At 45.3% G+C, this 24216-nt stretch overlaps 1 protein-coding gene and 1 pseudogene across 2 annotated transcripts in view; one reads left to right on the forward strand and one right to left on the reverse strand.

Moving 5' to 3' along the window:
* LOC148508634 (uncharacterized) overlaps positions 1-24216 on the forward strand; it is a 282049-nt gene that overhangs the window by 33011 nt on the left and 224822 nt on the right. The window lies entirely within an intron of this gene.
* LOC148508635 (5S ribosomal RNA) lies at positions 14581-14699 on the reverse strand (annotated as a pseudogene).

A 24216-nucleotide genomic window follows, 5' to 3' on the forward strand; every position in this document is an offset into this window, starting at 1 on the left:
TGCTGCAGTGCAGTTAATGCCGCCGGGAAGTGATGTGGAAACTGGGAGATGTGTACACACACTGCGAAGATAGCCGCGATGTAATGCTGGAACCTCAGATGCTGCCATGCAGTTAATGCCTCTGGGATGTTATTCAACAGGAGACATGACAGACTCAGGACTGGAGCTGCTGACCTGACAATCGCAATGAGAGATACCTACTCTATGGAACCGGAAACACATGTAAGACGCTATCACTGGCATCCGAGCAATGCACAAGCAGGACAGAAAAAGGAGGAAGATCCAATCCAGTCCCGGCAAGGATGACGTACAGCTGGATGGGAGGGCTTCATGAGTTGACAGCGTGGCATCTCCGTCTTACGGCAACAGGGAGAATCATCAGGAGCACCGTTGTCCAACAATACACGGTGGCGGCTTGTGACAAAAGGAGGGGAATGGTGACAATTGCTAGGACACCATCCCCCAGATGCTAGGAGAACTGCTGTGGCCCTAGGAGTTTGTACAACGTGTCACTAATCAGTACATAGCAGTAATTGCCTGTCACTGCCGGGACTTTGAAATCTTTGGAGCGGGTGCTGTGATCACATTACAAACTTGGTGTGCCCTGAAAGCAAACCATCGCGACCATCGGGCTTGCGACGAGACCCTGTGGTAGGGTCTCGCTGCCGCAAGCCCAGGAGTGCTTTTGGCTCTATCAGAGCCAAAAGCACTCCCACTGACATCACTAGTGATGTCAGTGGGGCCGGACCCAGACGGTAGGCGTTCCGTCGCTGTCGCTATGCGCTGTACGGGTCTCGCTGTCGCTATGCGGGTCTCGCGCATGCGCACGACGGAGCTCCCTCCGTCGTGCACATGCGCATTAGGGCACCATTGACCCGCTTGCGAGCGCTCAACGCTCGCGAGCGGGTCTGAATTAGGCCCAGATTTGGCGCAAGCTCTAATTCCTTTTTATATGTTATATTTATTCACACTTATTCAGTAGAGCACTGGCCACTTAACGGTGAAACTGTGTATTGCATGCTGTAGACATTGTGAGGTATCACTGTGCCTTACCACACTATGCCGCACTATTCTCATGCCACGACTTAGAAGCCTGTATGGCACACTATGAGCTAAGATGTAGCCAGACACATCTGTCGTTCAAGATGGCAGTGATTGTGGATGTGCCAAACCCAGTCCTTCCAATAAGAGGACTTAGACACAATTGGGGGGGGGGGGGGGGGTTTGGGTTATAGGCCAATATATTTAAATGACGAAGAAAATATGAATCAAACTGACTTTAACATATTCCCCAAAGACAGCATAGAGCATGCATCAGCCTACAGTATATTGTCAATGTATGCCATTTACACTGAGCAAACACAATTTATTCAAGCAGGTATATATATAATATATATATATATATATATATATATATATATACAACTGTCCCAAAGCTCCCTTAACTGACTTCTTTACCACATAAGTGAGTCTCAAGCAAGCCATATTTCGCTTAAAAAATAAGGAGTATTGATTATCTGAATTGGTGGTATAATAATTATATTTGCCAAAATAATCATCCCCATCTCAGGGCACAAATGTTCTAAAACCAGAAAATGGGAGCACAGCCATATGTGTGCAATGCTGGTAAATACTGTTGGTAGAACATTGTTCAAAATTAAATGTGCTGTAAGTCCGTTAAATAACCTTTGCACCCCGCTTTTTTCAAAACACATTCTTATTAGCTTTTATGTATTAAAAAAAACTTTTAATATTAGTTTGGACGTGAACAAGGCTTTTAAGTGCCATTTACAACAAACAGAACATGAATGAATCAAGCAGTAGTTGTTCTTTTTTTTATTGCTTTGGTGGCGTCTCTGCAAATCAGGAGCTGTCAGCCCCTATTTCCTAGACTTCCTTACTGATGACCCATCGCAACTTCCTGAACACGCAATGCATTTGTCTTAGTAGTGAAATCCGGTGACTTCAGAAGCTACAATCAAATGACTCCTCCTAATGTATGGCATACAATTTACTAAGCTATGAGATCAGCATCATTGCCATGGAATGAGTTGACTACAAGATTTAGTCTTAGCCTATATAATGTGTCAGGAAGCCTTGCCCTGCATGCTTCTCATGTTATGGCATTTCCCGACAATACTTAATTCAAAGAGCCTACTGTAGTTTCATTGGCCTGGGAAAACTTAAAGAGAGAAAATTGTGTAGCACCCTTATACATGTTGCAATATATACATGGGTACATCCATTAGATATGAATAAATAAATGTTATAAACATAAAAAAATCATAATATATATTATAAAATAATTAGTAATAGAATATGAGTGCTTGTGTAATACTAGTATAGAAAGAGCACATCTCTTCAGATTTCAGGGAAGGCTCATTTAGCTGTGGTCCAGGTCGGACTTCTCCAAGTCTAGCATGCCATGATTGTTACTGAAAGTCTCTTAAAGTAACTAAAGTCTGAAAGGGCTCCATTTATCATTAGACATCATAGCCAGCTGTGCAGTATATTTTGTTTAGCACTGCTGCAACTCAAGGGAACCCAGTATTACCTGTAAGGCGTCCATTCATTTATTGTGAAAAACCTTATAACCTCTTATGCTAAGCTTACTTCTAAAAAAAATAATGACACTGACAACTGCTTGGTTCAAATCAGAATTAATGTATTTATTAATTGCAAATGTATTTTAATAAAAGAAGGTGGCAAAAGAAGGCGCTACACAACCCAGCTCCAGCCAAAATACCTTTTACCACAAAAATGGGGGATGACTTAAACACCCCCCCTTTCAATCTGCGTAACCTGCGCTGTGAGAGTCTCACTGCCTCTTACTTTGGCACAGTCTGAACGCATCCGCAAAGAAAGCGCCCAATTGTCCAACCTGTATAGGTAGGACCCACTCGCTGGCCTTCAAAGGGGCAAGTGCCCCACAACGACCGCTTATGCCATATGTGGCCGCTGGTTAGTAGTGCCTTCCCGCCCACTGTTTTAAGAATGTTTAGTAAAGACAAACAAAAACACAGACAAACACACGGTTTTGGGTAGGGAGGGAGGGGCTTCCAACTGAAAAAGAGGCTGAAACTATTCAAATTCGGCCTAAAATAGCAAAACCTAAATGTAACCGCCCCCTTAAACCCTAATTGGCTGACCGCAAACTAATGAAAAAGGCCTCACAAAATAGAAAGCTGCCTAGCAACAGATTCCCTAAAACTACCCATCACAAAAAATTGTGGACTCTTATATAGTCTCATGCTTATACAGCCTTCATCTAGTCTAAGGCGTCCATTCATTTATTGTGAAAAACCTTATAACCTCTTATGCTAAGCTTACTTCTAAAATAAATAATGACACTGACAACAACTGCTTGGTTCAAATCATAATTAATGTATTTATTAATTGCAAATTTATTTTAATAAAAGAGGGTGGGAAAAGAAGGCGCTACCACAACCCAGCTCCAGCCAAAATACCTCTTACCACAAAAAATGTGGGATGACTTAAACACCCCCCATTTCAATCTGCGTAACCTGCACTGTGCGAGTCTCACCGCCCCTTACTTTGGCACACTCTGAACACATCCGCAAAGAAAGTGCCCAATTGTCCAACCCGCATAGGTAGGACCGACTCGCCATCCTTCAAAGGGGCAAGTGCCCCACAACGATCGCTCACCCCACATGTGGCCGCCGGTTAGCAGCGCCTTCCCGCCAACGCCAGGTTCAACGAACCACAGCCTGCCACCCAACACCGAAACCAGCTATTCAAAAGCCGAAAAAATTCCTTTAAGGAAAACTCCAAACCCCGAAGGCGATAAATGCACTCCATCCGGTCTAAAATAATAATTCGGATTCTCAAGAACCAACAGTGGATGCATTACCACAACACCTCCGGCAGCAATCATGAATCTAGACACCGTAATGTTTACCTTTCGCTTTGTCTAAAGCCGCTAAATCCCTGGAGCCTCTTAAAAAAAAAACAGGGTACAAACTCAGACCACACTATATGTACCCCCGGCCAATGGGACAACACCCTATTCAAAACCTCTTTTATTCAAAGGATCAGCTCAGCGCTCTTAATCTGACCCACGTCATTGCACCCTAAATGCAAAATCAATCAATCGGGACAGTCCCATTGCTGTTCCTGCTTAAACAGGATGACCAAGAGGGAGGCCCAATGTAATTTTCAGATTCGAAGCCATCTAATTTTTCAACCTCCCATCACCATAACTGCCCTTTTAGCCAAAGGGTGCCTTTCTGCCCAAAACAGATAGGAATGGCCCACAAGCCATACCTGCTCCGCAGAGCCAGTGGATGCTGAAAAAGAAAAATACCCTACCGTCAGAAAGTGCCCTATACCCCAAAACCATGTAAATGAATTAAACATTCAACAAACAATATTAATACAGAAACCCAGGTGAAGAAGAAAACTTAAAAAACCTGTCATGGACCACTTGTATAGCTACCGTATATACTCGAGTATAAGTCGACCCGAATATAAGCCGAGGTACCTAATTTTACCCCGAAAAACTGGGAAAACTTATTGACTCGAGTATAAGCCTAGGGTGGGAAATGCAGCAGCTACTGGTAGTAATCTCCCCCTGATACTGTCCCCAGTAGTAATCCCCCCCTGGTAGTGCCCCCAGTAGTAATATCCCCCCTGGTAGTGCCCCCAGTAGTAATACCCCCCCTGGTAGTGCCCCAGTAGCAATATCCCCCCCTGGTAGTGCCCCCAGTATTAATCCCCCCCCTGGTAGTGCCCCCAGTAGCAATATCCCCCCTGGTAGTGCCCCCAGTATTAACCCCCCCTGGTAGTGCCCCCAGTAGCAACATCCCCCCCTGGTAGTGCTCCCAGTATTAATCCCCCCCTGGTAGTGCCCCCAGTAGCAATATCCCCCCCTGGTAGTGCCCCCAGTATTAACCCCCCCTGGTAGTGCCCCCAGTAGCAACATCCTCCCTGGTAGTGCCCCAGTATTTCCCCCCTCCCTGGTAGTGCCCCCAGTAGCAACATCCCCCCCTGGTAGTTCCCCCATTATTAATCCCCCCCCTCTGGTAGTGCCCCCAGTAGCGATATCCCTCCCCTGGTAGTAGCCCCCCCAGTAGAAAGAAATGTAAAAAAAAAACCACTTACCTGTAACCCCGCTCCTGGTCCCGACGCTGCTACAGGCTCCTCCGCCGCTTTGCATAATGGGAGAGACGTCGTCATGACGACGTCTCTCCCATTACCCACTGCGGGAGCCGGAAGATGGCTCCCACAGTGGGAGCAGCAGTAGCCGCTGAGAGTCTGACAGACTCTCAGCGGCTGCTGATTACACCAAACACATAGCTGCTGGCTCCGGCGGCTATGTGTTTAGCAGTGTGTAGTGCTGACCGAACTCCGTCCGGTCAGCGCTACACACGCGGTGCAGGCTATGTCACAGTGACACAGTCTGCACCGCGGCCCGCATGGTACGCTACATGGTATGCATGCGGGCATGACTCGAGTATAAGCCGAGGGGGTGCTTTTGGCTTATACTCGAGTATATACGGTAATTGTAATCAGGGCCCCCTCAGAGGAAAAATTAAAAATGCCTTCACACCCCCAGTTTTTGAATGCTAACCATTCAAAAACTGACAGGTAAGCAACGTTTCTGGGTTGGCGCAACTCAAATCTTATCACAACGAACATAACTTTTAAAAGCAGCTGATTTCCACCTTCCAATTGCCTGCATAGTAGCTGCCGGCAAACCTTCAGATGCAGCGCATGTAGCATAACCAATGCAAAATGAGTAAGTACCATACTCCTCGCTCTTAAGGCCTAACTCATGTAACCATTACCTAAAAACCACCGCAAACTGGAATTTCATAAGGGGGCAAGAATCTAATTGAGATAAAAATTGTACACCCTCCGCAGGACTCGATTGACTATAAAGGGTCGCAGGGTGCAAAGGGCAGATGTCTGGAATAGCATGCAATTTATGGGAAACCCATCGCTCGCTTCCCGTTTGATTCGTTTTAGAACTAAGAATTTTGCAAATGACTGACTCCTTTCAGTACATTGCGGGACAGCAGGTCAGTGACCTCTGATCATTTATTAACAGCCACCACTTCGCTGACCCGAAAGGTACCGAAAAATGCAAATGAAAATGCACACCAGAAAAGTAAAGCTTCAAAATCGCTCAAAGCCACAGATGGCAAGATTGACATAAGGTCCCGTAACAAGCCCAAATCAATGGGCCTGCGGCCATCTGCGGGGGCAGGTCTATCCTTGGCCCAACCTTTAAGGGCCTTGGATAGCACGAAAGTCTTGGTGGGATCATGTATCTGATAAATCTTACAGTAATAGGAAATACCCGCTAATGCAGCAATCTGCCAGACACAAGAAGAACATGTTAGGTCAATGGGGGCAGCCCCAGGCACCAAAGCTCAACATCTAGTCAAGTTGAAACGTAACAAAGCATCTACTATCTCGTTCTCAACCCCCGGCATGTGCTCTGCTGAAAAATGTATATTAAATTGCAAATACCTCAGAACTAAATACCTCAGAAACCAAAAAGCCTGATGGGAGAGGAACCCTGATTGTTAACAGTGTGGACTAACTCCCAAATTGTCACACCGAACTACCACGCTCTGGTTGCCAACCTGATGGCCCAAAGCTCAATAGCCATAATTATTGAAAATAGCTCCAGTAACAATAGGTTGGCCGTGAAACCCTGCACAAACTATGATGGCAGCCAGTGCGAAATGCACCATTCCCCCTGAAAAAATGCACTGAAACCAGTAGAACCGGCCGCATTGGTAAATAATTGCAGAGTAGAATTAAGAACTGCACTAGAGGGCCATAAAATTTCGCAATTAAAATTTAACAAAAAGGAAAACCACACTCGAACATCATCCCTAGCGAGGCGGACGGTATGATGCAGCTTACCCACACCAGCCATTGATTTCTTTAGTTTACGGCAAAAAATTTGCCCCACTGCATTAATCCTGCAAGCAAAATTAAAAGAGCCTAAAAGGGACTGCACCTACCACAACCTGAGCTTGCCCTAAAAGTTTCTGGACCTTATCTGCCGGGAGGCGGCAGCATCCCGCCCTTGGTATCGACCTCGATACCCAAATAGGACAATCAAAGAGTGGGGACCTCCATCTTGTCCCGTGCAACAGGAAACCCCAAAACATGTAATACGAGCTAGCTAAAAACAAAGTTTCCCAACAAATGTTTCTGTTACCTGGACCTATAAAGAGAAAATCATCTAAATAATGAGCAACTCCATGCTGGCCTGTGCCCACAACGATGCACCGGTAAAGGAAAGTGCTGAATTTCTCAAAATAGGCACCAGAGACAGAAACACCCCAATGGCAGACACTTATCAATGTAAAACTTCTCCTCCAATTTAAAACCCATATAGCACATGGAATCGGGGTGCAATGGCAGTAACCGAAAAGCTGATTCGATATCTAATTTTGCCTTTAACGCCCCAGGGCCAAAGCTGCGAATCAAGCTCAGTGCATCATCAAACAGCTGACACGGGAAAGCTCCTCAGAAATGGCGTTATTGACAGAGCCCCCGCGCGGATGAGACATATGTTGGATTAAATGGACTTTACCAGGGCTTTTTTGGGCACCACCCCCAGGGGGAAATCCACAAACCCAGCAGGGGTTCCATATCAAAAGGACCACACATACAGTATGTCACTGGCTTGAGATTCCTACGAGCAACTACTTGGAAAGAACCAGAAATGGGCAAATGAAAACCTACATTAAAACCCTCCAACAAAAACATAGCATCATCCGGCTTAGGATAATGCGCCAACTATTTACAAAGTTCTCTGACTGGGAACCACCACCCCCGACCTTGCAGTCTTTGGCTGGGTGCCCTCCCCCGCAATTAGTGACATGAGTATCAAAAACTACACTAGCACTTACCTTTTGCCATGTACCCTGAGTTGCTCTTCCCCCCTACATTTGGTTTCCTGTATTGATTTTCTGATGGGTTTTTATTATGCTGGGTCACCTCCAACTACACCTCTACGTCCTTACCACCTAAAGGCATGACCAACTTCCCCTCCTGCTTACGACTAAATTTTTCAAAATACTCCCACCAGACATAACCCCGGGAATTTATAAACATTTCCTGAATGAGGTAACTATTTAAGCACGTTCATGTGCTCCCTAGGCCTGGTTTCAAGGCAACAAGCCTAAAAGACCAAAATACTCCTCATCCAATGATGGAAACTGCGAAAAGCATTTTTCCCGATGTTACCCGTCTTCCTAGCCTTCTCAAAATCCTGTTTCATGTTTTTCCTTCCGTGAGAGTAAACATATCAATATATTTCCCGTTTTGAAAAAAAAAACATATATATTTATATAAAGGGTTTTTCTCTCCCACCCGGGAATCGCATCGTTGGCTCAATGAATCATATCAGAAAGCGGTGGCACTTCAGCAGGCGCAGCTGTCTTGTCCCTACCCTTGCTTTTCGCTGTTTTCTTGACAATGCGATGCGCAATCAATTTAGCTAATTTCCGCGGGCGCTTGGGGGACCCCGACAACTCGCTGCTAGTAGATGAGTCAGGTGAAGAACCATCATTGAAAATTTGTACAGATGCATGCTCACCAGATCCAGACAGGCCTGGAAGCTCAGAATCCCTTGATACAACTCCTGCAGGCCACATAGGCAGGCTCCCTGATGCCGCAACTTTGTCCCGAGACACTAGGGAAAATATCAAGGGTGGAAAGAAACATTTAAATTCACGGAAAACTCTGGCTCAACAATGTGGGGGGGGAGCGTAGGGAGGTGGGATGTGTGGCGTCTGCGGATCAGCGATTGGAGCAGCCTGGAGCAATGGGGAAATAGGTTGAGTGGCTGGGGATGAAGAAACAGTCTGCGCTTGGTGGAGGGTATGCTGGTAACCAAACCCCTGGTGAAGAGTAAGCTGCCTGCCAGGGGTAATAAGGGTTGGCGGCTGATGTGACCCAGAAATAATTGGCTGACCATAGGGAAAATGGCTAACCACCAGGGCCAAGGGGGTGTAGGAGGGATAAGATACTGCCATAAAGGAGAAAACAGGATTCTGGGACAAAAATTGTGGGGCGCCTAATGACCACGTGGTTTGCGCTGCATGGGGAGAGGAAACTACTGAAAGCAACTGCGAACTAACGGGGTGACACCGGGATCTGAAAAAATGGCTGCTGAGCAGTACTAACCGCAGGCACGGCAAGAAAGGAAGGGACACCAATGGGAACACTAGATAAAGCTTAGCCCGTAAGCGTCCTGCGGCAATTTAATATTGAGGGCTGAATTGGCAAGCTATAAGCAAGTGACAGGGACATGTCTGTGTTCACCACTTTTACAATGATGCAGAGACAGCAGATGGCACCCCCAGGAGCATGTAAGAAAGAGCCAGACACCATAGAAGGAGCAGAGCTCCCTCCCACAGCACCTAAAATGTTGCCTATATTAATTGCGGCTGGCAAGGGCCCTGGGACCACCGCAGGGAGGCCAGGAGTTCCTGTACCTGTGTCCACTGTATCAACTAAATTCTGCACAGCTGGGGATTCTCTGTCCCTGGCGTGAGCGTCAACACAGGGTCCCCCTTCAGCCCCGCCGTCCACCGCGAGGCCAGCATGATCTCCTGGGTCGTGCAGCATGCCGAGACCAGAAGCAGGATGGACAAGTGGCGGGTGCACTACGGCCGGGGATGCTCCATCCCCATCATACGCAAGGTCAGTGCCACTGACCTGGCAACGCACCCGCAGCTCGCCCTGGCCACTCAGGTTGTCATGCCCAGCTGTCGCTGCGACCAGCGGCAGGGTAATAGGAGACTGGGGAGTCCCCTGACCACCCGCAGGAAGAACGGGACGGCTGTCAGTGAACTTCCCGGGTGAAGGTGGCCGCACACCCACCCCAGGCCTGCGGTAACCCGCGGCTGCGAGTGGGCTTGCTGCCTCCACTAAATGGCGGAGAGGGGGGCAGACCACTTGGGACGGGACATATTGTTTAAAGTAAAATATGCATGTGTGAAAGCTGTTTGCACATGTGCATACTAGAGATGAGTGGATTCAGTTTCCAGAGATCCGAACCCAGCCGAATTTAGCAGAACCGAGTCGGATCCAAGCAGGCTCGGAGATTCCCGCCTGACTAGGATCTCGAAACCAAGGCAAAACGATAGAGTCTGAAATCTCACGATTCGTGAGCTTTCGTCTCTATGATCAATGTAGTATATAAGGGACCGCGCGACGGACGCCATTTCTCTCCGGCTGTCCAGACTGAACAGGGAGGGTGGGTAGTGCTGTGTCCATCTAGGCTGTTGCTGATCCATCTGGGCTGTCTGTGTTGTCTGATGTGTCCTGGGCTGGTGTTTTTAATGTCTGCTGTGTCCATCCGGGCTGGTGCAGAACTGCAGATACATCTGGGATGGTGCTGTGTCCATCTGGGCCCAAGTTCTGGACTCAAAAAATAAAAATAGAAAAAAAAATATATAGTCAAAAAAAAAACCAGTGTATTTTATATTTTCTATGTGTGTGTGCGTGCGTGTTAGGCTTTGCCGCAGTACTGCACAAGATCCAGCCAGCAACGCAAGTTGCAAGCCAGTGCTGCCCGACTCCAGTCGTGATCAATCTGTGCTCTGGGCCAAAGTTCTGGAGCATAAAAAAAAATAAATCAATTGTCTTTTTTTCTAATAATTGTCTGTCTGTCTGTGCATGTTAGGCTTAGCCGCACAAGATCTAACAAGTTGGCAATGCAACCTAGTGCTGCCTGACTCCAGTCGTGATCAATCTTTGCTCTGGGCCCAAGTTCTTGAGCTGAAAAAAATAAAAATCAATTGTCTTTTTTCTAATAATTGTCTTGTGTCTGTGCCTGTTAGGCTTAGCCGCACAAGAACTAGCAAGTCGGAAATGGAACCTAGTGCTGACCGACTCCAGTCATCATCAATCTGTCCTCCGGGCCCAAGTTCTGGACCCGAAACCCCCCCCAAAAAATAGTGTCTTTTGTCTATTTATTTTCTGTGTGTGTGTGCGTGTTAGGCTTAGCCACACAAGATACAGCAACGCAACCTAGTGCTGCCCAACTCCAGTTGTCACCAATCTGTGCTCTGGGCCCAAGTTCTGGACACGAAAAAAAAAATAGTGTCTTTTGTATATTTTTTTTCTGTGTGTGCACGACTGCACGTGTGTGAATTTTGTAACCGCACCTTGGCTACACTAGTGGTGCTTGTGACACTGCTTCAAGACCGCAGAAAATATGGAGGGCTGTCACATCACAGGAGAGCAAGGCCAAGAACCACATGTTGTAGCTGCCGCCAGCAGTCATCATGATAATGCAAGGCCATCAACTTCCTTGTCCTCTATGAAGGTCCATGCCTTCAATCCTCAACGGTATCCCAACCATAGTCTTTGCACAGTCCTCAACTCTATTAATAATTATATCAATCAGTTTTGATCCAGCAAGATGGATGCAACTTTTTGGCCCTTTAAATAGATGAAAAAAATAATTGTGAGCTGTGAGGTAACCAAAATTAACTGGAAACGAGTGGAAATAAATGTTATTGAGGTTATTAATACTGTAGGAACAAAAAAAGGCCCATTTTATGTGATTTTAGCAGTTTTTTTATTTTTTTAAAAATCCAGATCCAAAACCAAAACACGAAAACAAAACACCAAGGAAAAAAAACAGATTCAGATCCAAAACCAGGAGAGATCCAGATCCAAAACCAAAACACGAGGGTCGGCGCACATCTCTAGTGCATACAGTAGCTCTTCTACCTGATGCAGATTCAGTGATGCCAGAAAGACTTTGTTGTGTCCCATTAAAGCCATCTATAGATAGTGTTACCTGGTGGTTGAAAGCTAGGCTTTTCTCTGCTTGATAAATAGTTAATCCGATCTTCCCCAAAAGGTCAATAGAGACTACAACAATGTATGGTAAATGGGCTAATGCCAAAGAAATCTCTTATTTCTCGGTGTTAACCCTGTGATAAATGGCCCAAAGTAGTAAAAATAGAAAATTGGCTTTTCAGTCATTCGTAGATAGAGCCCTACATCTCTCTGCACATTTTAAATCTGCCCTATCTGCAGTGTAACATGGTTCTGCCAAGGTGCAAATATGCTCTTTTTATGCTCCAATTTTCTGATTTGTTCCTAACTGTGCATAAGCCCCCAGAGCCGGCCATAGGCAAAAGCATTCTAAGCAAATGCCTAGGGCATTTGGAATGCCTTAGGGGCATCCCACGGGTCTGCAGCTGCCAGCTGTGGCATAGTGATGGTGCCGCCGGCAGGGCTCACCAACTACCGGCTTCCCACCGCTACCGCGATCGAAGTTCAGCCCCAATCGGGCAGTGCAGCGGTCAGGTTAGAATGAACTTCTGCACAGAAGCTGATTCTGGCTGCAAGACAAGTAAGATGGCCGTGGGAGAGCCCAGCCGCAGCAACTCCTCCCATGGGCCTTTGCAGAGCTGAGTCGTGAGTAACAACTCATGGCTCCACGTCTGCCTCCATTAGCCGCCACCGCCCAGTGTACATCCAGGCATCAAGAGAAGGTACTACAGCAGGGACGGTCCCTACTCCCACTCCCTGGCCTTGCTAAAGATTCAGATGTAAAAGTACTTTCTGCAAGAAGCAGAGGAAAAGGACAAATATGCCTTTGTAGGGGCACTCTTATGACAGATAATTGTTTATATATGGATGATGATGGAATGATTAGTGTGAATAAAACTTAATGTTTAATATACACCTTTAAAAGGAAGTTCTCCCCAGAGAGTGATGTGTAGATATAACATAGAAATCTACTAAGGACAGAAAAGAACAATATAAACGTCCTTTGAAGTGTAAATGAGTATTATTATTTATTATTGATAAAAATTCAATGAGTAATCAGCTCCTGTTAAGGGTAATGAATATTCTAATTAACCCTAATTCAATCTACAGGGAGGCACATATGATTACTTCATACAGTACATATCTGGCGAACTATAGTAGTTTTTAATTAGATCTCTGTTGTGATCGACATATACATAAATGATAGTCGGTCAGAAACAATTGTATATTGTAAGAAACCACTCTATGATAACTAAGAAAGATGATTTATTAGGATAATCCAGTAGCTTTGAAATCTGTGTCCCCTGTAGATGAATGAGGGATATAGATTGTAATTAAATATCAGTACACATATATAGACATTGCTGATAGTGATAAAGTCTGTGTCCCCATATAACTAAGAGGATTAGGTTTGGGAGGACTTTTATCCCAAGTATGTTAACTCATATTGGTTTTAGCAGATATGCTAGGTAAAGAATAGTACACCTTAGAGTAGTGATAAATGCATATATTAAATTGCCATATAATATCAGCAGTTTGCACTGTGAGAAACAAAGTGATATCCCAAAACAGAAAATATGTATGAAAAAGAAAAAAATCCAAACAATAATGGTAAGTACACAATGACAGTGTTACATGTACTGAATAATGACACTGTCTTCAGTGCAATAAAGAAAAATAATAACAGAAAAATTATACTTCTGCTTCAGTGCAATAAAGAAAAATAATAACAGAAAAATTATACTTGTACTGAATATCAACCTAAACCATGGACAAATACAACATATTTGTGTACATATGTAATAAGGATGTGCCCTGAAAAAAACAAGGTTATGTGTCACAACACAAGGGTAAGTCAATGCATAAGGTGAATTACAATATATAAAGAAAAAATCATTGACAATAATTCAAAAAATGTTCATGAACAAAGAGAAGCAATAGTATATATACTGAGTAGTGACACTCGTCAGTAAAAAAAAAATTTTTTTTTGCATATGTACTAAATGAAAACATATAATTTGAAATTTATATAGCATAAATAGATATATATGAAAGGGTTTAAGCTGAAGGAAGTAAGACCTGGAATAGAGTAACATGGATTCACTTCTACTTTCCCCTGTCTACATCAAACAGGGGATGAGAGAGTGACTACAGCGTTTATTCCAGGTGAAACAACAGACAGCACTTCTGCTGTCTGAGAATAGAACTAAGTCTCACCCCTGTTACTCTCAGGCATTGCAGGGGGAGTCTCACAGACTAGGACGCAGATGAGAGAGTGCAGGAGAGCAATAGAAAGATAGCTCACAGGAAAAGTCTGTGGGTCAGAGCTGCTGGTGTGGTTATTCAGAGATCAGCATGCTAAATGAGCATAGACAGAGACAGGACACATGTTTCACCGGAGGCTTGTTCACCTGATCACCAGACTTTGTTCTGGCTTCCTGCCTTTTACAGAAAGTCTGCCCAATCATAGGGCTGTGTTGCCGAGTGGCTGTACATCCGACCAATGACCAGGGGATGTCAAACAGCCCATCATGTTACTGTTAGGAAAGGAAGGGGTGTATCCAAAGAACAAAATTAGCATATGTAAACAAACTGAGAGATTATGTGTGTCTGACAGCACACAAATGCTGGATAATGCACTATCATAGTGCAAATGAACAAATAACGATAATCTTATGAAATTCATGCATAAACTGTTCATAAAACATAAGTATCAAATAAAAGTGAGAAAATATTTTTAAAGATATATTAATTATAGTAAAAATATACACTTATAAACTTAATAGATGAAAATAATACTTACAGCACCTGGTATTCCCAGGTGGTCTCCCATCTAAGTACTAACCAGGCACAACACTGCATAGCTTCCAAGATCAGATGAGATTGGACATGTCCTGTGTGGTGTGGCTGTAGGTTATATTAATCATAATATATCAATATAATAAAAGTGTGAAGTGATGTGAGTGACTATAATGTAAATATATAAAGGGATGAAATGATGGACAGATAAATATTTAAGAAGTTAACACATTTAACATAATATACAGTGTAAAAGATAAACGATAAAAAAATAATAATGTGAGTGCTGGGGTAGTTGGAGAATAAATTATATAGAAAAGTGATATAGGAGTGCAGAAGAAGCTCTAAAAAAAATAAATAGAGCTAATGAAATGGTGTAATTGTAAAAAAAAGGGGGGTGCTTGGTTATGATGGGTGTATTAACCCAAATTATTGATGAATATGTGTAAAAGACAAAAGATATATTGGAAAAATAGAAGTGATTAATTGTATATTATCTGTAGAATCGGTTGGTAAGAATAGGAGTAGATAACATTGCTATATAGAAAATAAATAAATAAATATTAAAACATAAACTTCAATGAAGGAAAGCGAAAAAAAAAATGATAATATATAAAGGAATAAAAAATATGACGATGAAGACTTATTGAAATATATATCAGTAGATATAAACCCTTTGATATATAAAGAAATTATACTAGTATGGACAGTGGGAAAATGCTTGTAGAGATATAACAAGTTAGAAATATTGAGAAAGTAGAGTGATTAGTCAGTCAGGAACACACTATAGTTTATATTTTCATTGAGACCACCAGGTATCAATGTTCCTAAACGAAAGATCCATTCGCTTTCTTTTTTCTGGAGGGCTTTATTGAAATCTCCTCCTCTAAGACCTAGTTTGACTTTTTCTAAATAGAAAACCTTCAGATCTTGTGACCTTCCAGAGTGTACATGATGAAAGTGCTTCGCCACTGTAGTAAGTTGTTTCATTTTTCTAGTGTCTGCATCAGCATTCCGCACATTACCTATATATTCCAGGATTTGGATTTTAATCATTCTTGACGTCCTACCGACATATTTCATATCACATGTACAGGTGATACAGTAAATAACATTCATCGTTCTACAATTGTAGAAATCTCTAATTTTTATTATTTGACCAAATTTATCTTTTATCATGTTGATATTTTGTATGTGTGGGCATACTTTACAGCCTCCACAGGGATAACTACCTATGGTGGAAGGGGTTTTTTAGGGTTCAGAGTAAAATGACTTCTCACTAGTCGATCTTTAAGATTTGGTGCCCTCCTCCAACTCATGTTAACTTTAGTATCCAAACTTTTGGCAAAATCGGCATCTAATAGTAAAATATGCCAGTGCTTTTGTAGTGTGTTTTGGGCCTCTTTCCAACTATTACAGAAATCCCCTATAAACCTGATGATGTTGGTATTTTCTCTTTGAGATTTATCACTGAAGATGAGGGATTCTCTTTTGGTTTTTGATACTTCATTTTTAGCTCTTTTTATCAATCTTTTACTGTATCCCCTTTCTTGCAGTCTTGTGGTGAGGTCTTTGCTCTGGGTCTCAAATGCACTTTCATTTGAGCAGTTCTGTCGTCAAAAATTCTCCTTTAGGGATGTTTTAATAGTGGGGGGGAAGTGAGAACTATCATTGTGGAGTACACTATTGGTAGAGGTCTCTTTCCTATAGATTTCTGTATTGATTTTATTATTTTCTCCTCTAAAGATTCTAAGGTCCAAGAGGCAGATGGTCAGTACACCACCAGACAAGAGTGAGTATGTCCTAGCTCAGGCTGGGAGAGGGACGGGCTCTGGGCAGAGAGGGGTGCGGGTGCCTGCTGGCTCTGACTTACTGAGTCTGACTCTGGGAGGTGCTGCCTGGAATGCTGAAGTGCACTGGGCAGCAGTGGCAGATCCAGGGGGGGTGATCAGGGCGATCGCCCCTCGTAACACATAGCCACTGTGTACAAAGTAGCTGCAGCCAAGTCCTACAGCTTAAGATGGAGTGATCTGCAAGGATTACCTCAAGGCATGCAGCTCGGAGCCCGGGGACACGCTGCACCTGTGCATCGCGCTGATAAAAGGATTTTCATTTTCTTCTGTAAGGTGGCATGGCCACCGCTCCCGCTATTAGGCCATGCCCCCTTGGCCCGGTCGACTCTACTAGGACAAGTGCTAAGTTGCTGCTGGGATATGTGTGGGAAGAGGTACTTGGGATAGATGGCCCAAGCGGTTGAGCAAGCCTCTCTGTGACTGCTGGAGTACAGGGGTGCTGTTAGATAGATAGATAGATAGATAGATAGATAGATAGATTTATATGTTTGCATACATACTATATATATATATGTATATATGTGTGTGCATATATATATATATTGTGATAGGATCACTGGTAAAGTGGTCTGTGGCAGGTACATTTGTCCCAGATTCCTGTCTTATGTGTTCTAAACCCCCAGGAGAAAGTCTGCAGTGTAGCAGGCTTGAGTCTCGGCTTTTTGAAGAGCCGGTTTGGGACCTGGGGGTTGTGGGTGAGAGGAGAGGGAGGGCTCCACCCACGGCCACTCCAGGTTTTGGTTCTCGCAGCCTGGTAACAGGCTTGTTAGGGTTCCCACCTGAGAGTGGCCAATATAAGCCTTGTGTGTTTAGGGCTGAGTGTCTCACCTGGGAGAGCAGGCAGGGAGTTTGCTCAGAGACACTTGAAAACCTAACTGTGAGTGTTGTGCTGTGCCTTTGTTGCTGGTGAGGGCATTAGGCCCTGCCAGGTTCTGGTAGTGAGGGAACCACCTGTGAAGTTAGTGCCCCGACAGGGCTAGGATTTATGTTTATGTTTTCTTTATGTTATTTCTGACATTGTACAATAAAGACTGGCGCCGACCAGCTTGTACTCGCATCCAGACTGGTGTGCTGCTTCCCTGCTGCTGTGTGTGTGTGTAAGGAAGGAGACCTCTACCCAGGAGAGGGACCCCTAATCTGACTGTGTCACAATATGGTGGAGAATGCGGGCACCCACACACACTGAAGTTGCAGCGAGAGGAAAGCTTTCCGTTTAAAAATTAAAGGGACAGACTCCCAATTGGTGAGTGTGGAAATAACACTGTGTCCTTGGAGTCCCATAGAGGAGGCGTCAGCCAATGCTCAGAGAGGCAAGGTTCAGCTTCCAACCTACACCCCAGGACAAAATGGAGGACATTATTAAGGCCTTGCTCCAAGCTACAGCAGCTCAGCAGGAGACAAACAGAGTTTAGCTGGAATCCACCAGGGTGCAACTGTTGGCCTTGGAGACAGCCCAGAGGCAACAACAGGTCGCCGTCGAGGAAACCCGCCAGGCCTTAGCGGAAAACAGCCGGGCCTTAGCGGAAAACAGCCAGGCCATAAAAGAGGTGGTACAGCACCTGGTCGCCCAGCCCAGAGATGTTACTACTGGTCCTCCCACCACCACTCACTCCATACGAGCCAGTCACTTCCTCCAAAAGATGACTTTGAGCGATGATGTGGAGGCCTACCTCACCGCATCTGAAAGAACGGCCGAAAGGGAGAGTTGGCCCAAGGAGCAGTGGGCAAGTCTGGTGGCACCTTTTCTGTCGGGGGAGCCACAAAAGGCCTATTTCGACTTATGCCTGGCTGATGCCAAGGACTATAAAAAACTAAAACAGGAGATCCTAACTCGCTTGGGAGTCACCACCTTTGTTCGTGCCCGACGGGTCCACCGCTGGGAGTTCCATATGGATAAGCCTCCACGTTCACAGATGCATGACCTCGTCCATCTGTCCTCAAAATGGCTACAGCCCGAGACGCTGACGGGACCACAGTTCGTGGAAAGGGTCGTGATGGACCGGTACCTGCGATCATTACCTGTGACTCTGCGCAAGTGGGTGAGCCATGCAGACCCTAAGTCCGCGGACCAGTTGGTCGAGCTGGTGGAGAGGTACGTGGTGGCTGAGGAGCTGATGAGTATGCCCCACCGAGCCCCGATGGCGCACCGGTGAACTCCCACAGACACTGGTAAGACTGTTCCAGGGGAGAAGGGTGCTGGGCGGTGGAATGTACCTAAGACTGAGGGTGTAGAACCTGGAGACAGGCCTGCCAGGCCGGGAAGGTTCTTGCCCCGTAAACGACTAGACATTAATATGACTCAGTGTTTCCGATGTGGTGGCTTCGGCCATATTGCCGCTAATTGTTCACTTACAACTGAACCTATGCAATGTGATACTGCTCATGTCTACCGCAGGGGGTCTTTCTTTGCACAGATAGCCTGTACGGCTGACCGGCAGGCTGAGACTGATAAGCACATGTGTGTACTCACTGTAGATGGCAACCGAGTAGAGGCACTGTTAGACTCTGGTAGCTTGGTGACACTTATAAAAGCTGAGCTGGTGAACCCCTTGCGGCGTGAGGGGAAAACTGTTGGTGTGACCTGCATACATGGGGATACTCGATATTATGTTACTGCCGAAGTGAACATCGAGACACCATGTGGTTCTGCTATAGTTTCTGTGGGTTTGGTGCATGGTCTGATGTACGATGCAATATTGGGGAGAGACTTTGCTCACTTCTGGAAGTTGTGGGAAAGCCGTTTTGTTCCAGAGGTGAACAACCCTGATCCATTTGAGAAGGTTGTCGATGTAGTGGAGGAGGGAGTTTCTTCTGAGTCAGAGTTATTCCCTTTTTCTACTCTGATTGGCGAACTAGAGAATGCGGAGCCTGACGGTGGCCCGCCAACTGATGTGCCTCCCATTGAGGTGGGAAGTGTTGTTGGGCCAGGTGATCGTCTGCCTGATTTAGAGGTCAGAAGAGAGGTCTTTGCCGTGGAGCAGTTGAATGACCCTACTTTGGTAAAAGCCAGGGAGAATGTAAAAGTAGTTGATGGTAAACCCGTAGACCCTGATAGTCCTTTGTCCTATCCCCACATGGCAATGTGGCAGGATTTGTTATATCAGGTGACTAAGAAGGGGGAAGATGTTGTGGAACAACTAATAGTTCCCAAAGCCTACAGAAGAACAGTGTTGGATCTGGCCCATGGTCATATAACGGCAGGCCATCTAGGGGTAGAGAAAACCACTGAGCGAATACTGCAGAGGTTTTTCTGGCCCGGGCTTCATAAAGAGGTATCTGACTTTTGCGCATCCTGCCCTGAGTGTCAGTATCATGCTCCCAGGCCACATTTTAAGGGTCCACTAGTTCCATTGCCTATTATAGAGGTGCCGTTTGAAAGAATAGCGATGGATTTGGTTGGACCCTTAATGAAGTCTGCCAGGGGACACCAGTATACTCTGGTCATAATGGATTACGCTACCAGGTACTTGGAAGCGATCCCGTTGCGCAATACGTCAACCAAGACCATTGCCAGAGAGCTAGTTCATGTCTTTAGCAGGCTGGGTATACCTAAGGAGATACTAACTGACCAGGGTACACTGTTTATGTCAAAAGTCATGAAAGAGTTGTGCCGCCTGTTCAAAATCAAACAGTTAAGAACTTCGGTTTATCACCCCCAAACCGATGGGCTGGTCGAGAGGTTTAACAAGACGTTAAAACACATGCTTAGGAAAGTGGTCGACAAGGATGGTAGGGACTGGGATTACTTATTGCCGTATTTATTGTTGGCCATAAGAGAAGTTCCCCAGTCCTCCACTGGGTTTTCACCCTTCGACTTGTTGTATGGGAGACACCCAAGGGGGTTACTAGACATTGCCAAAGAGACATGGGAGGGGCAGTCTAGTCCTTACAAAACGGTGATTGAGTATGTTTCTCAAATGCAGGAGAGAATTGCTGCGGTAGTGCCGATAGTGAGAGAGCACCTGGAACAGGCTCAACAGGCACAGCAGAGGGTATACAACCGCAATGCTCGGTTATGCAGCTTTGCTCCTGGGGACAGAGTGTTAGTATTGGTTTCCACTGTGGAAAATAAACTTTTGGCTAAATGGCAAGGGCCCTTTGAAATCTTAGAAAGAGTGGGGCAGGTCAATTACAAAGTTTACCAGCCGCGGAAAAGAAAGCCGGAACAGATATACCATATAAATCTGTTAAAGCCCTGGAAAGATAGAACGGCACTGTCGGCCGTCCGAGCCCCTCCAGTAAATCCAGGACCCTTAGTTCCCGAAGTGACAGTGGCAAAAACCCTGTCGGCAATTCAACAACAAGAGGTCAAGGAGTTTCTGATCAGAAATAGGGTGCTGTTCTCTGACGTACCTGGGAAAACCTCGGTCATTAAACATGACATCATCACTGACCCAGGGGTTAAAGTTAATCTAAAGCCCTATAGGTTACCAGAAGCACAAAGAGAATCGGTGTCGAAAGAAATTAAAAATATGCTAGAGTTAGGGGTTATTGAAGAATCACATAGTGAATGGTCAAGTCCCATTGTGTTGATTCCAAAGCCCGATGGGAGTGTGCGTTTCTGCAATGACTTCCGAAAGTTGAACAGTGTTTCAAAATTCGATGCCTACCCGATGCCAAGAGTGGATGAACTGATTGAGAGACTAGGGACGGCAAGGTATTTAACCACTCTTGACCTAACCAAATGGTATTGGCAAGTACCGTTAACCAAGAGCGCCAAACAAAAGACAGCTTTTTCAGCGCCAGAGGGCTTGTTTCAGTACAAAATGTTTCCCTTCGGGCTACATGGGGCACCTGCTACCTTCCAAAGAATGATGAACAGGATTCTAAGGCCCCATAGACGGTATGCGGCTGCTTATCTGGATGACGTGGTCATTCATAGTCCTGATTGGCAGTCTCACTTACCCAGGGTACAAGCAGTGTTGGACCCCATCTATAAGGCAGGTTTGACAGCCAACCCAAAAAAGTGTTGTCTAGGCATGGAGGAAGTAAAATATCTGGGATACACCATTGTCAGAGGCCTGATAAAGCCTCAGCTCAATAAAGTTGATGCCATACAAAACTGGCCACGGCCTCTGAATAAGAAGCAGGTGAGAGCCTTCTTGGGAATTACGGGGTACTACAGGAGGTTTATACCCAACTTTGCCACTATGGCAGTCCCACTGACTGACCTGACCAAAGCCAAACAAAAAGTCATGGTAGAATGGAGTCCTGAGGCAGAGAAAGCTTTTCAGGAGTTGAAAGTAGCGTTGTGTTCCCAACCAGTCCTGATGACTCCTAATTTTGAAAGGGAATTCATAGTACAAACCGATGCATCAGAAGTAGGTATAGGAGCGGTCCTGTCCCAGAACAAGGAGGGTGAGGAACACCCTATTTTCTATCTTAGCAGAAAGTTGAATGTACATGAGAGAAACTATGCCACAGTGGAGAAGGAGGCGTTGGCCATAAAGTGGGCGTTAGAGGCTCTCAGGTACTACTTGGTTGGAAGAAAGTTCAAATTGATCACTGACCATGCCCCTTTGAAGTGGATGTCCGAAAATAAGGACAGTAATGCGAGAATTACGAGATGGTTCTTGGCGTTACAAACTTTTAAATTTGCAGTGGAACACAGGCCAGGAAGCCAGCTGGCCAATGCAGACGCGTTGTCACGCGTTCATTGTTTGGGGGCTTCAGTTGTTCTGCCCCACAGGTCGAAACAAAGGGGGGGATATGTGATAGGATCACTGGTAAAGTGGTCTGTGGCAGGTACATTTGTCCCAGATTCCTGTCTTATGTGTTCTAAACCTCCAGGAGAAAGTCTGCAGTGTAGCAGGCTTGCGTCTCGGCTTTTTGAAAAGCCGGTTTGGGACCTGGGGGTTGTGGGTGAGAGGAGAGGGAGGGCTCCACCCACGGCCACTCCAGGTTTTGGTTCTCGCAGCCTGGTAACAGGCTTGTTAGGGTTCCCACCTGAGAGTGGCCAATATAAGCCTTGTGTGTTTAGGGCTGAGTGTCTCACCTGGGAGAGCAGGCAGGGAATTTGCTCAGAGACACTTGAAAATCTAACTGTGAGTGTTGTGCGGTGCCTTTGTTGCTGGTGAGGGCATTAGGCCCTGCCAGGTTCTGATAGTGAGGGAACCACCTGTGAAGTTAGTGCCCCGACAGGGCTAGGATTTATGTTTATGTTTTCTTTATGTTATTTCTGACATTGTACAATAAAGACTGGCGCCGACCAGCTTGTACTCGCATCCAGACTGGTGTGCTGCTTCCCTGCTGCTGTGTGTGTGTGTAAGGAAGGAGACCTCTACCCAGGAGAGGGACCCCTAATCTGACTGTGTCACAATATATATATATATGTGTGTTTGTATATGTGTGTATATATATATATATATGTGTGTGTGTGTACACACACCGCCCCCCCTAAAGCAAGAGTCTAGATCTGCCCCTGCTGGGCAGAGCGGTGCTGTGCTGCCTGCTGGATGGATAAATATCAGACTGAGGCCCTGATTCAGCAAGAAACGCAATTGCAAAGCTGTACGCAGGCAGCTTTGTAATTGCCTCCTTGCAATAATGCAAATGCAGCAGGAGGTGTATGACACTCCCTGCAGCATTTGCGATCCCAGCACTGCAACGGAGGTCGCAGGCAGAGATCACCATCGCGACCATTGGTGGTCGATGGTAAATGGCACGTGGCGGCCGGACAGCTGAGTAAGTCTTACTCAGCTTGGCCGGCTTGCGAGCCCAGGATACTGCATTGATCAACTCAGATCCTGGGCTTGCCACTCCCGGAAAATGGAGTGGATTTGCCCCCGTTTCCAGGAACTGCACCGCTCCCGCACCGTCCCTTAATGCCTCTGCCTGTCACTCAGGAAGAGGCATTCAACGGCTAGCGTGTATATTAGCAGGACCCATTCTGCACACTAGCAGAATGGGATCTGCGTTCAGCAGTGTACTTGCGTGCACTGCTGAATTAGCCCCAGAATCTGAGAGGAGCTGCTTGGGGTGCTGAGTGACTGTTCTGCTGCAATGGAGAGCCATTGGTGGTCTGGGGTTGGGAATATATATAAGGATTGGGGTGCGCTAATAGTCATCTGTAGGAAGAATCTCCACTGCAGGGGAGTTTGTATAACAAATTATTAAAAATGTCAGCTGATAACTATCTCATGCACTCTTTTTTGTTAAAACATCACCCAAAAGTAAAAGCCTTATGGCAACAAAGAATCTTATACAGTAATTGAATATTTTATTCTTGGTATATCAACAGAGGTAAAATTGTTTACATAAAATACAATATAGATCAATACATGAGTAGCATAAAATTGCTTTATAACCTTCCCCAATACTGAAGAGATGATGCTATGAACCACCTACACCCTTACGGATGTAAACTCTTATGTGGACCTCTGTTGATGGGTGCAGGCTATCAAATCGATAGTAAATTATATTTAATGAGACAACTATCAGCTAAAACCCTATGATTTTATTTGTACTAGATACAAGTGCTTGTGAATAAGCTGTTGATGCTGTTATGGATGATGTGGGTTCATTTAGACAAGTAGTTTTCAATTAACTTTCTTTGATTCTACATATTGTTTTAGGATAAGGGCTGTATTCAATTCGAGGCTAAAAGCCGTTTTCATGTGTTTTTGGCGGAAACTTTTCGCCGATGACGTCATTTTCGCCTGTTTTGATTTTACTCCGTATTCAATTTGGAAGACTTTTCGCCTAGGTGGAAAGTCAATGCAATGTAATAGGTGGAAAAGTGCCGGGTCCGCAGGAGAGTCTGAGGAATCAGAGGAAATCC

This window comes from Taudactylus pleione, unplaced genomic scaffold (assembly GCF_031769625.1).
Source record: "Taudactylus pleione unplaced genomic scaffold, aTauple2 ptg000352l, whole genome shotgun sequence".
Taxonomy (NCBI): Eukaryota; Metazoa; Chordata; class Amphibia; order Anura; family Myobatrachidae; genus Taudactylus; species Taudactylus pleione.